The following is a 13,292-nucleotide window of genomic DNA, read 5'->3' as shown; positions in this document are numbered from 1 at the left end:
AGGAAGAAGGCTTACGGATTAATGAAAGCAGAGAGTTCTGAATAATTCTTATAAAACTTTGATAATTGTTATTCATTTAAACACATCATTTGACCATTTTGCTCTACCATTACACAGGCATGCTCATTTCAGACTTTTAATAGCTGCCAGATTGTGCCACATGCTTGGATCCTGCAGTGAAGTGGACAAACCACAAGTCTGTTTTCTGGGTCTGAAATACCACTGAGTTAAGCAAGATACAATGTCTCTCATTGTATCTGCAGGGCATTCAGTAGATCAGAAGTGACAAATGGAAGTGACTCCAGGCCTGGCCATAGGATACCACTGCAGGTAATAGTTTAATTAAATTTGTCTTCAATGGTGCAGTTCAGTGATGTCAAACTCAAATGAAAAAGGAGGCCATACATCAGGCTCCCGGTGGGACACAAGTTGACTTAGAAAATTCACATATTAACATTATCTATGTTTTAGTGTGGGCAGCTAGGTGGAACAGTGGATGGAGTACTGGACTTTGAGTCAAGGAGACTTCAGTTCAAATATGTCCTCAGAAACCAAATAGCTGTCACTTAACCCTGTTTGCCTCAGTTTCCTCATCTGTAAAATGAGCTGGAAAATGAAATGGCAAACTACTCAATATCTTTGCCGAGAAAACCCAAAACGGGGTTGTGAAGAGTCAGACACAACTCAACAACAACAAATGTTAAGTGTAATTTTATCTATTTTGTCAATTATTTCCAATTCTGACCCCACTCCATAGTGAAGTATGTCTGATACCTCTGGTGAAGTTGATTGGTAGATCATCTGTTTGCTCAAGTGTCTTACACTCACTTTCTGCAAACACCAAGAACCCCACCGGGAATGAGAGCCTAACCACAACTTTGCACATTTTCTCAAATGTATCCCGAGAAAAGCAAAGTCCCTCAAGGAGGATGAAATGAAAGGAACAATTTGCAGTGTAAACAGAGTGGACTAGAGCTTTGCTGTGGAAGAGAAGCCAAGTATTGTTTAGAGACAACCTGGGATCCTCCCCACCCCCAGCCAGTCCCTTTCCCTCTGGGTTGTTTCTGAGAACAAAGCAATTTGCCTGCTACTTGGAAACAAATTACCCCAGGGCTGAAAGTACTGGGCAAGCATTTATTTTACATAAGGGAGAAGAGAAAAAACCCTCAAAGCCCAGCATAGAAGGAAGGGAAGATGCCAGGTTTGGAATAACAATTGATTTTTTCCCCAAGAGTTCTTCAATCAAAGCACAGCCAGAAAGCAATTGGTAAAGCTGGGAAGCCAGCCTAGAGAATAGGTAATCTTTTTTCCCCTGTAACTCTAATTTGCCCAGACTTTGGTTTTAGAGAACAGAAATTTAAAACCATAGGATTGACGTCTGAAAGGGACGTTAATGGGTCATCTAGTCCCTATTCATTATTAACACATAAGGAAACTGAGTCCCCTGGAAGCTGAGTGACTTGCCAGATTCTCTGATACCCCTGTGCTTTTGACAAAACATCACAGATGCCACACCCCGCTCCCTTCCTCTTTAGCCATGACTCCCTCTCCAATCAATCCAGAAACATTTGCTGGTGCCTCCTGTGTGCACAGTACTATGCTAAACTCCATGAGCACAGGCAAAGAGATGAAAGAGTGTCCCTGCTCTCAAATTCCCATCTGGCTTAAATAGTAGATAGGAAGATGAGATGGAGAAGGGGAAAGATAACTAAAATGCAAATCAGCGTAAGTAGCTGAATGGACTTAATCCAACAAGTGTTCTCACTTGTTGGAGTTGAGAAACAGTTTAGCTACATAGGAGAGTAGAGCTGAGCGGACCTCAGAAGCCATCTAGCCTGAACTCCCTCCCCCATTTTATAGGTGAAGAAACTGAGACAGTGAAAATAAGGATGTTGAGTGACTTACCCAAGATCTCACAAATAGTGAGCATGATGGGGGATGGGATAGAGAGGTTCAGGAAAAGGTGAAGGAAATGTTAATAGCGATCCTCTGACTCCCGAATCAGTGCTTTCCCCATTATACCAGTGGTTCCCATTTAATAACTGAAGAACCCTCCCAATGATGGTTCAAAGGGTTTGTGATTGAAATTATTTAATGGCTTCTTAAGCAGTAAATAATGATAAAGAATATTATGAATAGTATGTCAAATCACCCTGGGAATTCATAACACATTTTTCTTATTGTTGTTGAAAGGGATTCTTGGAATATGAAACACTGGGAACCATGCATGATACCATACTCAGATGTGAATGCTATTTCGCTGAACTCTCCTGGATTGTAGGAAGTGGGAATGTTGTCAGCTACTGTAGGCTGGCATAAAGCTTGCCACTCTTTCTCATCTGATGAAAAGACTATCCCACAGCAGCCATTTTGTGTGTCTGAGCACCGTATGGTTAAAGAGTGGCACTGTGACCACAGCCTGTGATGGAGAAAAGTTATAAAATGATACCTCTGACAAGCTTTTCTCCATTGCAAGCCAAAAAAATGACAAACCCTTTCCACTGTCAGCTCTTCCTCTGCCAAAAGCATGGGATCTTCACCTTATTTGTGTCATGGGCCCCTTTGGCTATAGGGAGAAATGTCTGGACCCCTTCTCAGAATAGTGTTCTTAAATAATTGATGAAAATGCCCATTTTAGTTAGAGGTTAGTTAAAAAAAAAAAGATGTGATATTTTCCCCCACTCAAGTTCACACAGGACTCCATGGGAAACATCAAAGTTCATTCCCTCCCCCACCCCAACCCCCAATTTATCCCTGGACTTCAGGTTAAGAACCTAGGTGTAGAGGAGATGAGCAGTTATTGTTATTTTCTAAGTGGCAGGCTCATTTTTGTCAGGTGTAGAATGCATTTCTTTGGCTCACCTTTAAAGCCAGAAAGAAACAAAACAAAACAAAACAACAAACCCTCATTGTCCTTTGTTCTGGAGAAATGTGCTGATGACAGAACAGTAGTTTGGAGGCTTTTGTTTTTGTTTCTCATGTAAGCCACTTTAGCTATTTCAGCCTCAGTTTCCTTATCTGTAATAATGAGGGGTTTGGATTCAATGGCTTCTAAGGTTGTTCCTAGCTCTTAATTTTTTGTGATCCTGCAGTTAGAGATGTGCATAGGAACATGTCGTTCTAGTAGTTATATGAAGAGTGAATTGGAAAAAAAAGATATTTCAATAATCTAGACCAAAAGTGATAAGAGTAATAAGTGTTAGAAATAAACTATCTGTTCTGTGTGTTATGAAACTGGATCTGGGCTATTTTTTTCAGAGACATGGGACTTGATCGATTACATGGGTAGAGAGAGAATTGGGATGCAGCTCAGATAATACAATACTAGCCTTTACATTGAACTCAAGTAGCAGTGTGATTCCTGGGCTGAGTGGGATACCCATGCCGTTAGTAGAAAATATCAGCTCCATGTTCTACTTAAAGGATTAAGTACAGTTAATTTACCTGGAGTTTTATAGCTCACTGGTGGAAGTCTAGAATCTCCTGGCCATAATTTTTCCATTAGATCCAACTGCTTCTTATAGAAAAGAACACAATTGAGATTCCAACATAAATTACATAATGTTGTGAATGGAAGTAACCTAGGGCCCTTCTAGTCCAAGTCTGTTATTTTACAGATGGAGAAAAAGGGCTCAGAAAAGTGAAATGAAGGGTCCATGATAGTATTAGGAAAAATTGCAGATTCTTAGCTTAGCAAATGACATCTCTTCCAAGAGTCCTTTCTCAGTCTCTGTAGGTTCTGGCACCTTCACCTCCAAGGTTACTTTCCATCTACTCTGAATTTATCTTGTGTTACTGATTTATATTTGCTGTCTTCTGTATTACAATATAAGCTCCTTGAGGACAGAAAATTTTTCCTCTTTTTCTTTGTATCCCCAGCATTGAAATGCTGGTACCATACAAAAGGCTTGATTGTCTTGGATGGAACTGGTTAAGAGATCCTCACAGAGACAGCAATTTGATACTTTGGGTGACAACGTGAGATACCATCAACTTGTTATTTGATCTCCACATATCTTCTACCATTAGTTAACATTTATTAAGCCTCTGTAGTGTTTCAAGAGCTGTGGTCCTTGAAAGAGAAATCGAATGTATAAACTTAGACTCAAAGTTAAGGCAATCTGCCAAACACTCTTTATATCTAACACCTTTAGTTTTTAATACAGAGATAATAATACCTGTTCCTACCTCAGGGAAATGTCACAGTCCCCTCAGGTAGTACCTCGGGATCTTATTAAATTTGAGTCAGTAAGAATGAGAATGGAAAAGACAATTTTTACACTTCTTTGAGATCTTGAGACGAAAGATATCATGTAAAGCCAAGATACTGTGCCTGGTGGTCCCCTGAGCACTCTGGAAGGAAGGAGTAGCATGTTCCTGAATGATAGAAGGAAAAAAAAGCCACCTGCATGTCTTTAGTACATCCAGTTATACAACTAGGCCGATATTCTATTGCAGCTGGAAAAAGAAGTCAGTCTCTGCATTATTATTATGTCTCTATGCAGTAAAAAACTATGCCCACTTTTCGAGTGTATATCTAATTTCTAAGGGTTAGGGAGGATTCATTTTCCTGACTCTCCTGTCCCACTCAAGGCCATATTCTTTGGTGTGTGTGATTACATCCCAGTCATATTCTGATGATAGACAATTCTCTCAAGGGAATTGATCAAGTCCCATGGCTCTGAAAGAAATATATCTAGTTTTATAACACAAACCAGGTAAGTTTATTTCCAGCCCTTATACTTTCTTCATTTTTGGTCTAGATTATTGAAATATCTTTCCTTTCCATCACACTCTCCATATAGCTGCTAGAACATATCCTAAGGCACAGCTCTAATTGTAGTATCCTAAAAATTAAGAGCTAGAAACAATTTTAGAAGCCATTAAATTGAAACCCCTCGTTACACAGATTAGGAAATTGAGGTTGAAACAGTTAAGTGATTTGCCTAGGGTCACGAGCCTATAAGTGTCTGAAATAGGATTTGAAATCATGTTCCCCTAACTTCAAGCCCCATACTCTATCCACTGTGCCAAGAAAGTGCCATGTTACTCCACTGCTCACTAAATTTCAGGGACTCTCTATTACCTCTAGAATCAAAAACAAATTTGCCATTTTAGCTTTTAAAGCACTTTCTATCCTGGATCCAACTTAACCTTTCCAGGATTATTGTACATTATTCCCTTTCACACACTCTTTAGACTAGTCAAACTGGCCTTCTTACTCTGCTTATCTCATATACAGTTCTTCATCTCTCCGGTCTGTGTGTTTGCACAAACTGTCCCTATGTCTGGAAATACATTCCCTCTTCCTCTCATTTACTATGTATATAAGCAAGACCTCATGCTTAGTCACTTGTATGTCAAGATGCTCTATTGTCTGGGACCCAAGGTTTCCCTTATTTATACACTTCATCCTTGAAGGAGGCTTTGCATTGTATCCTTCTAGGTTGAGGTCAAAGGAATAACAGAGCCTTGAGCTTTTATCTTTGGACTGTAGGGCTGTCTTCTTGGAGTGTCATATTTAATCTACAGAAGTCTTGTCATGGGGGAAGAAAATATACTTTAACCAAAATACAAAATGGAGAGTTTATTAAACAATAAACAGACACTCATTATGAAGCTCTGGTTCACAATTTAAAGGCAGATGAATCAGAAGCTTTTCCAAACAGAAATGACTTCAGCAGTATGAGTTGAGTATTTCACCACAGCCCTAACCACACTCAGACTGCTTTTAAGGCTGATGGAGAAGTAATTCTCTTAGATTATAAACTCCCAGAGGGCAGATCTAGGCTCTCACTAAAGTAAAAGCTACACATACGATTAGGTTCTTCTTGTAAATTGAGGATTTTCCCTTCCCCGAGTAAAAGCATACTGAGCTTCCAAGGGCATCCTTATAAAAGCCTGCTCCTTTCCTTTTCCTTTACTTTTATAGAAGAGAGGGGCAGTAATTTTGCTTGTTATTAACCAGATCTTAGTCAAAAAAAATTTTTTTTAACTTCTTTTTCAAAAACAATATTGAAAAGTATTTCAGGAAAGGCAATGCATTTTACCTCAGGTACTTGAAATAACCTGGCATCAACATGAAGCCTTCAGCTGGGTTACTGTCTCTCTTAAGCACACAGTTTGTCCTATGTTATTGCTTCCTTCCATAGAACACATGGCAAGTCTCCAAAATCTTCTCGGTGTGTTATTATACTGCTCTCATCTTCCAAAACAGAGGGAGGGATTTTTCCCCCTTTGAAATTATTTCCCATGCCTTTCACAGACCTTGGTCATGTTCCAAGATTTCCCTAATCAATCTAGCATTGTAAGCTGTCAGACTTCATTTTCTTCCCTATGAATTTATATGACACCATACATTTAATATTTGTTCCATACAAATCCTTCTTTTCCTCTTTTTATGTTAATTCCTATTATCCCCTGAGATATTTAGTTTTGTTCTCTGCAGTCCTATTGAAGTAGGAGCTATCTCCCATTTGTAACAATTTTCTAATGTAGTTCTACAAATATTTTTTTTCAGGAAAGCAGAATCAGTGATCTTTTTAACAGTTCTCCCTTAAGTCCCTCTGGGACTGTGCTTCCCTTCTGGGCTAAGTATCTGAGAATAGATTAGTTCAAAGAGGTTTAAGCAGTACCTAAATTGTGTTTTAGGTCAGGGGCTTTGAATTAATTGTCCAATTGATTCGCTTAACTAGTCACACTTAGCTCCATATGACTTTTGTTTTTAATTAGTTTGATTTTGTCTGGTAGCCTAGACAGATTTGCCCACATCAATTTGGGGTTTGGGCACTGTTTTGGCCTGGCCTAAGCTCCTGCGTGAATGCTTATATAGAGGGAAAACAAGCACAAGGATTAACATATAGTTAAGGCCTAAGATACAAAGCTGGAAGTGACCTTTGAAATCAGGGAGTCTAACAGACTCCTTGCATGGGGAAACAGATCTAAAGGAGTTACCTGCCTACTCAATGCCACATAGATGATCTGATTACCCCTATACCACATGACCCACTCAGTCCTTGTAGGTAAAGAAGCCTTACACATCAGAGAATCACAGAAATTTGGATTCAGAAGGGACCTCAGAGGTTGTCTGCTTTCAGTTGCGCCTGAACAGAATTCACCTCCACCATGATGCTGACAAGTGACTCAGCCTACCTCTGTTTGAAGACCCCTAGCAAAAAGGAAACCACTCTGTCCCAAGGCAATGTATTCTGCTTTGGGATAGTTATAATTAAGAAGTTTTTCTTTATATAGAGCTAACATTTGCCTTTCTGCAATTTCAATACATTAATCCTACTCTGTCCCTCTGGGGACAAAGAGAAAAAATCTAATTTTTCTTCCACATGACAACCCATCAAATATTTGGAGACAGCTCTCATGTCTCCCTGAAGTCTTCCCTGCTCCAACTTAAACAGTCCTGGTTTCTTAAATGAATTTTGCTATGGTATGATCTCAAGTTTTCTCAATCTGAGGACACCCTCATCTGGATGGGCTCCAGATGTCAATGTCTTTCAGAGCACAATAATCTATGATCATAGATTAAGAGCTAGAAAGGACCTCAGAAATCAGTAAGTACAACCTCCTCATTCTACAAATGGGAAGAATGAAACTCCTATTAAGTGATTTGTATAGAGACACAGTTACACAATCCTGAGACAGGATTCGGGCCAGGTCATCCTGACTCCATTACTCCATCCCCTATAATAGATTGCCATTCAGATGCGGAAGCTGTCGCAAATGCTTAAAAATGCCCAGAAGAGAACAATAGGAAGTGAAGAAGGAGACACAGATAAGGAGGACAGCTTTGAAAGTAACATGTTGAATTTATTATATACTTTATTTTGAAAGCCAAGATGTATAGAATAGAAATTCATGATTTCATATATAATCTTCTTTTATTATCCTTCTTTACATATAGGATTGTTCATGTTTGCTGATGAATGATTCCATCATTCAGTCAATCAAATGAAAAAGCATTTATTAAAGTCCTGTATTAAGTGCTGCAGAGCCATATAGAAAAATAAAGCAGTCTCCTCTCTCAAGTATCTCACATTCTAACAAGGGAAGACAATACACATAGGATGTCTTAGTTGGATGGAAAATTCCTAAGGTTCAGTGGCAAAACAGGTGTCCATGAATTTTTAATACTATTTCCATGGATAAAACCATATTAATTTCTGACGTTGAACCATATGACAGGACCAACAACTTCACTATCAATAACTTTTTCTTTTTTCTGAGTCTTCAGTAGTTGTGGCTGCTGAGGAGGCAGAGAACAAAGTAAGTGCAGAAGTAGTTTCTGGGTTAGTAACCCCACAAGAGCTGATTCTGTGGATGTTGGCTACGGTGCTGGGGAGGGAATGGGACTAGTCCAGAACAGGGCTGATGGTGTGAGTGGAGGGGGAGCACACTTCTGGGCTTCTTGGACTCAGGGTCCTAGGCTGTCTCCATTGGAGGGGTGGTGATGCTAAAAGTGGTTTGACTGACCTGCACATGACAACTCTTGTCTCTCCCTCAGCATGCCTGGTTGCTTCAGCTATTATGGCTTGCCTGCCCTGTTGGTCAGCAGGTGGTAGCAAGTTTATATATAGGTCAGCAACAGGTAGAGATGTCTTACCTCTTATTTAAGAAGTCTCCCCACTCCATGATGGGCTGAGCTAAAAGTACTTGGCTACAAACCGGGACTAAAGTGGAGGGAGAGTTGGTACGTGACTTTTTGTTCACAGATGACTGTGCACTCAATGCAGCCTCTGAGGCTGAGATGCAACAGTATGGATCAATCCTCTGCCACTTGTGCTAATTTTGGCCTGACAATCAACATCAAGAAAACAGACACTGATTCTCTACCAGCCAGCACCACACCATCCACATGTGGAACCATTGGTAACAGCAAATGGAGAAATTTTTAATGCTGTGGATAAGTTCATTTACCTTGGCAGTATACTTTCCAGGCATGTATATATAAATGATGAGGTTGATGCATGCATTGCCAGAGCTAGTTCAGTGTTTGGGAGGCTCTAAAGGAAAATGTGGGAGAGAAGAGGTGTTAGGCTGCCTACCAAACTGAAGGTCTACAGAGCCATTGTGCTGATCTCATTGTTGTATGCCTGTAAAATCTAGGCAGCATACCAGTGCCATGCCAGGAATCCAAATCACTCCCATTTGAATTGTCTTAGGAAGATTCTAAAAATCATCTGGCAAGATAAAGTAGTGGACACTGAGGTCCTTTCTTGAGCTGAACTGCCAAGCATTCAAACTCTATTGCAGAGAGTGCAACTCCAATGTGCTGGCTACATTGTTTGAATGACAAATGTATGTTTGTCTAAAAGACTATTTTACTGAGCACTCACACAAAGCAAGTGTTCACTTGGAGATTAGAAGAAGAAATACAAACACATTCTCAAGGTCTCACTGAAGAACTTTGGAATCTATTGTGATACATGGGCAACATTGACACAGGACTGCCCAGCATGGTGTGCCTGCATCGAAGAAGGTGCTGTATTCTGTGAGCAAAACAGAATTGCAGTAGCTCAAAAGAAACATGAAATGTGTAAAATTAGAGACATCTCCACTCCAAATGTTCACATAGACTATTTTTGCCCTACCTGTGGTAGAGCCTTCCAAGCTCATATTGGTCTCGTCAGTCACAATTGGTAATGTTATTTTGGTCCTGCTCAACCATGAAAACAATAACCAGTGCCAGTATTGGAACAGGGGTAGGGGAGAGGGTGGCACTATTCTTAGATCTCTTGGGATTATTCGACTATGGATGACATTCAGTCAGCAGGTGGTGGCAAGGATGTGGGGTGCATCCTCCACAAGGTTTATTCTCCTAGATAATGGTCATATGGGCCAAGCCAGAAGCAGGGCTGGTAGTTTCAAACATATTTTTATTCTCAGGGATCTCGGGGTAAGTTAGGTCTTTAGTTGTCTCCATCAAGGTCTGAGGTGATGGTCTAGGTGGTGGCAATAGTTTGACTCACCTGACATATGTCACCTCTTGTCTCTAAGTGTGCTTTGCTTCCAGGCCATAGGTGGTCAGCAATTGATGGGGATGGATGACCTTTTCTTCAAATGGAATGCTCCCTGTCAATGTCTGTCAAATCCAGAATAGCAAAAAAAAATTAAAATTAAAGTCTTGCAAGGAAAAAACAATGGTCCTGTTCTGGGAGAAAGGGTTGGTTTTGGAGGAAAATTATAAATTTTGTTTTGGATTTGTTGAGTTTGAGATGCCTATAGGACTTCTAAGTAGAGCTGCTACAAGGTAGTTGATAATACAGGAATAGAGCCTGGGGAAGATGAAGGCTCTATATATAAATTTGGTAGTCATCATACATAGAGATTATAGTTGAATGCATGGGAGCTAATGAGATCTTTAAGAGAGAATAGAGAGAGAAAAGCCCTAAGGTATACCCACAGAAAGCAAACAGATCGTGAATAATGAATCGGCTAAGGAGACTGACATCAGTTTGATAAGCAGGGAAAGAACTAAGAGAGAACAGTATCAGGAAACTCCAAGGAGGAGAGACTATCCAGAAGGAGTGAGTGGTCAGTGTGATCACTAGGATGAATACAGAGAAAAGATCATTGCATTTAATGACCATTAAATCACTGCTGACAGTGGAGAAAGCAGTTTCAGTAGAGTAGTGGTGATAGAAGTCAGTTTAGAAAGGATAAAATAGGAGGAAAGAAATATTGACATTTTAGCAGCTGGATTTTTAAAGGGGAGGAGAAATACAGGACAATAACATAAAGATGTGTTGTTAAAGTGAAGGGTTTTTTTATATTAAGAATGGGGATATTTGGCCATATGTGAAAGCATCAGGAAAGAAGCTGATAGATAAGGAGAGGTTTGAAAGTTAGGGAGAGGAAGGGGATAATGGAAGGGACAACTTCTTGGATGAGACAGAATGAGACGGAATCTAAGGCAATAATGGAGGGATTGGCATTGGTAAGGTGAAGGACCCATCTCATGATGTGAGGCTATAGCAAAGGAGGATGGGCCAGGGAATGATGCTGAGATGATGTTATCATTGGAATTGGAGAAGATCAGGAGCCCTTGACTAACAGTCTCAATTTTTCATCGAAGGGTGAGAAAAGGAGGGAAGGGGTAAAATCTTCAAGGCAATAATGTAGAAATTCTTTATAAGAGGGTGCTCAAATCAGGTTCCTTAGAAGCTTTAATTCTGTGAGAAATACAGAGAAGGATAATTATATGAACTATGAATCAAAGATTAAAATTTTAACATAGAAAGAGAAGAGAATTAATAACAATAAGATATATTAGTCCTTTTTAGACAAAGGCACAGAAAATGAAAAACAAATCTAGCAAATGAAGTGGGAGGAAAGGAGAGAATGGGGGTTTAATTAACTATTTAATTGAGAATAAAAAGGGAGAATTAGATAACTAGATAAAAGAAAGAAAGAAAGAAAAAAATTAATGAGTTAATTAAAACTCCAAAACTAGGGAAAGTGATGACAAACAGTAAAGGAGGGGATTATGGGTAAGGGGAAGAGAACCCCTGGGAATAAAGTTTCCTTAAGGTAGATTGTGCAAAAATAATTGTAAAGACAACATATTGCCTTCACAAAGGATGAGGAATAAAATAGTCCTAAGTAAAAAAACAAAACAAACAAACAAAAAAACAATGTTAAAGATGAATGCAGGAAAATGTAAACCTGTTATAACTTTAAATGGGAATGGATTAAATAATCTAATAAAGAGAAAAAGAGTGAACCATTGGATAAGAAAACAAAGCCCTATGATTTGTTGTTTGCAAGAAAGCAATCATAAACACAACACACCTAAAACAACATACCTAAAAAGCAAAGACATACACAGAGGCTAGAGCAAAATTCATTATGTATCAGATGAATTCAAAAAAGCAGAAATTGCTATCACATAAATAAAAAAAACAAAACTTCACAACATAGGTATAAACAAAGAAATTACATTTGCTGAAAGAAAATAAGCTAGTATATCAATATTAAACCGGTGCTCCAAATTCCGTAGCATCTAAATTCATAAATGAAAAAATAACTGAATTATAAGAAGACCTAAACAGTAATACAATAATGGTAGAAAACTTTATAATCATAGGAAGAAACTTAAATATCTATCCCTCTCTCAGCTTTGCATAAATCTAAAAGAAAAATAAATAAAAGAGAAAATATAGAATTGAACAAATTGCTGGAAAAACTAGAACTAAAAGACTTGTGGTATCTTCTAAATAAAACTGAAGATGAACAATATATGTATTTCTCAGCACCATATGGAACTTTTATTTAAAAACAAACCATGTATTAGGGCACTGAGATTTTGCAAATAAGTGTTAAAAGACAGAAATAGTAGCTATATCCTTTGCCATCCATAAAGTAATAAAAAAAATAATCAATTCAGGAACACAAAGGAAAACACAGACCCAAATGGAGACATAACTATGAAATCTTAAACAATGAGTAGGTCATAGAAACAACTAATAACCATGTGAAAGAAAATGATAAACATACTAAAATGCCTAGGATTCAACTAAAGCAGCCTTAAGGGGGGAAATCATATCACTGAAAGCTCACATTAACAAAAAGTAAAAGAAGATTAATAAACCAAATATGCATTTTGAATATTAAAAAGTCAATAAACAAACAAAGCCAAATAGGTAAAAAGAGATACTGAAAGTTAGAGGAGAAATAGATAAATTAGAAGTCAAAAAGACTATAGAAATGATAAACAAAACTAAAAGCTAGTTCTTGGAAAAGACTAACAAAATTGGAAAACCTCTAGCCAATCTGATTAAAAAGAAGAGAACAGTGTTCACTTCAGTAATGCATATTTTAAATTGGAATGATACAATGGTCAGCATGGCCCCTGAACAGGGATGACACTCAAATTAGCAAAGTATTCTATATTTTTTTATTGAAAAAGAAAAGAAAAGAAAAGAAAAGAAATATACCTATGAACTTCACTTCCTCCCCTCCCCCAAAAAAAGAGAACAAAAAAAATCAAATCAACAAAATAGTAAATGAATAAGGTGAAATCACCACAAAACCAGAAGATATAAAAAGAATTATCAGAATATATCATGAACAGTTATACCCTAACAAAACTGAGAATACAAAAACAATGGAGGAATACCTTTAAAATATAATGAATAGAAAACCAACTAGAAATCCTAAATAATCCAATTTCAGAAAAGAAATTAGAACTAACTGTTAAAAAAAAAAAGAACCAAAAGTGGAGTGAGAATTGGTCAGGAAACCTCCTAGTCCTGATGGATTCACAGCATAATTCTATCAAA

General features: G+C 38.3%; 1 non-coding gene across 1 annotated transcript; it reads left to right on the top strand.

Moving 5' to 3' along the window:
* Positions 1-12,804: 12,804 nt before the first annotated feature.
* LOC114044710 lies at positions 12,805-12,907 on the top strand. The gene has a single exon (XR_003569283.1). It is a non-coding gene; the product is annotated as a U6 spliceosomal RNA (small nuclear RNA).
* Positions 12,908-13,292: the final 385 nt, after the last annotated feature.

Source organism: Vombatus ursinus, unplaced genomic scaffold (genome assembly GCF_900497805.2).
Source record: "Vombatus ursinus unplaced genomic scaffold, bare-nosed wombat genome assembly UNPS02014774.1, whole genome shotgun sequence".
Taxonomy (NCBI): Eukaryota; Metazoa; Chordata; class Mammalia; order Diprotodontia; family Vombatidae; genus Vombatus; species Vombatus ursinus.
Note: the sequence above shows the minus strand (reverse complement) of the source record. Positions and strands in the feature narration are given on the sequence as shown.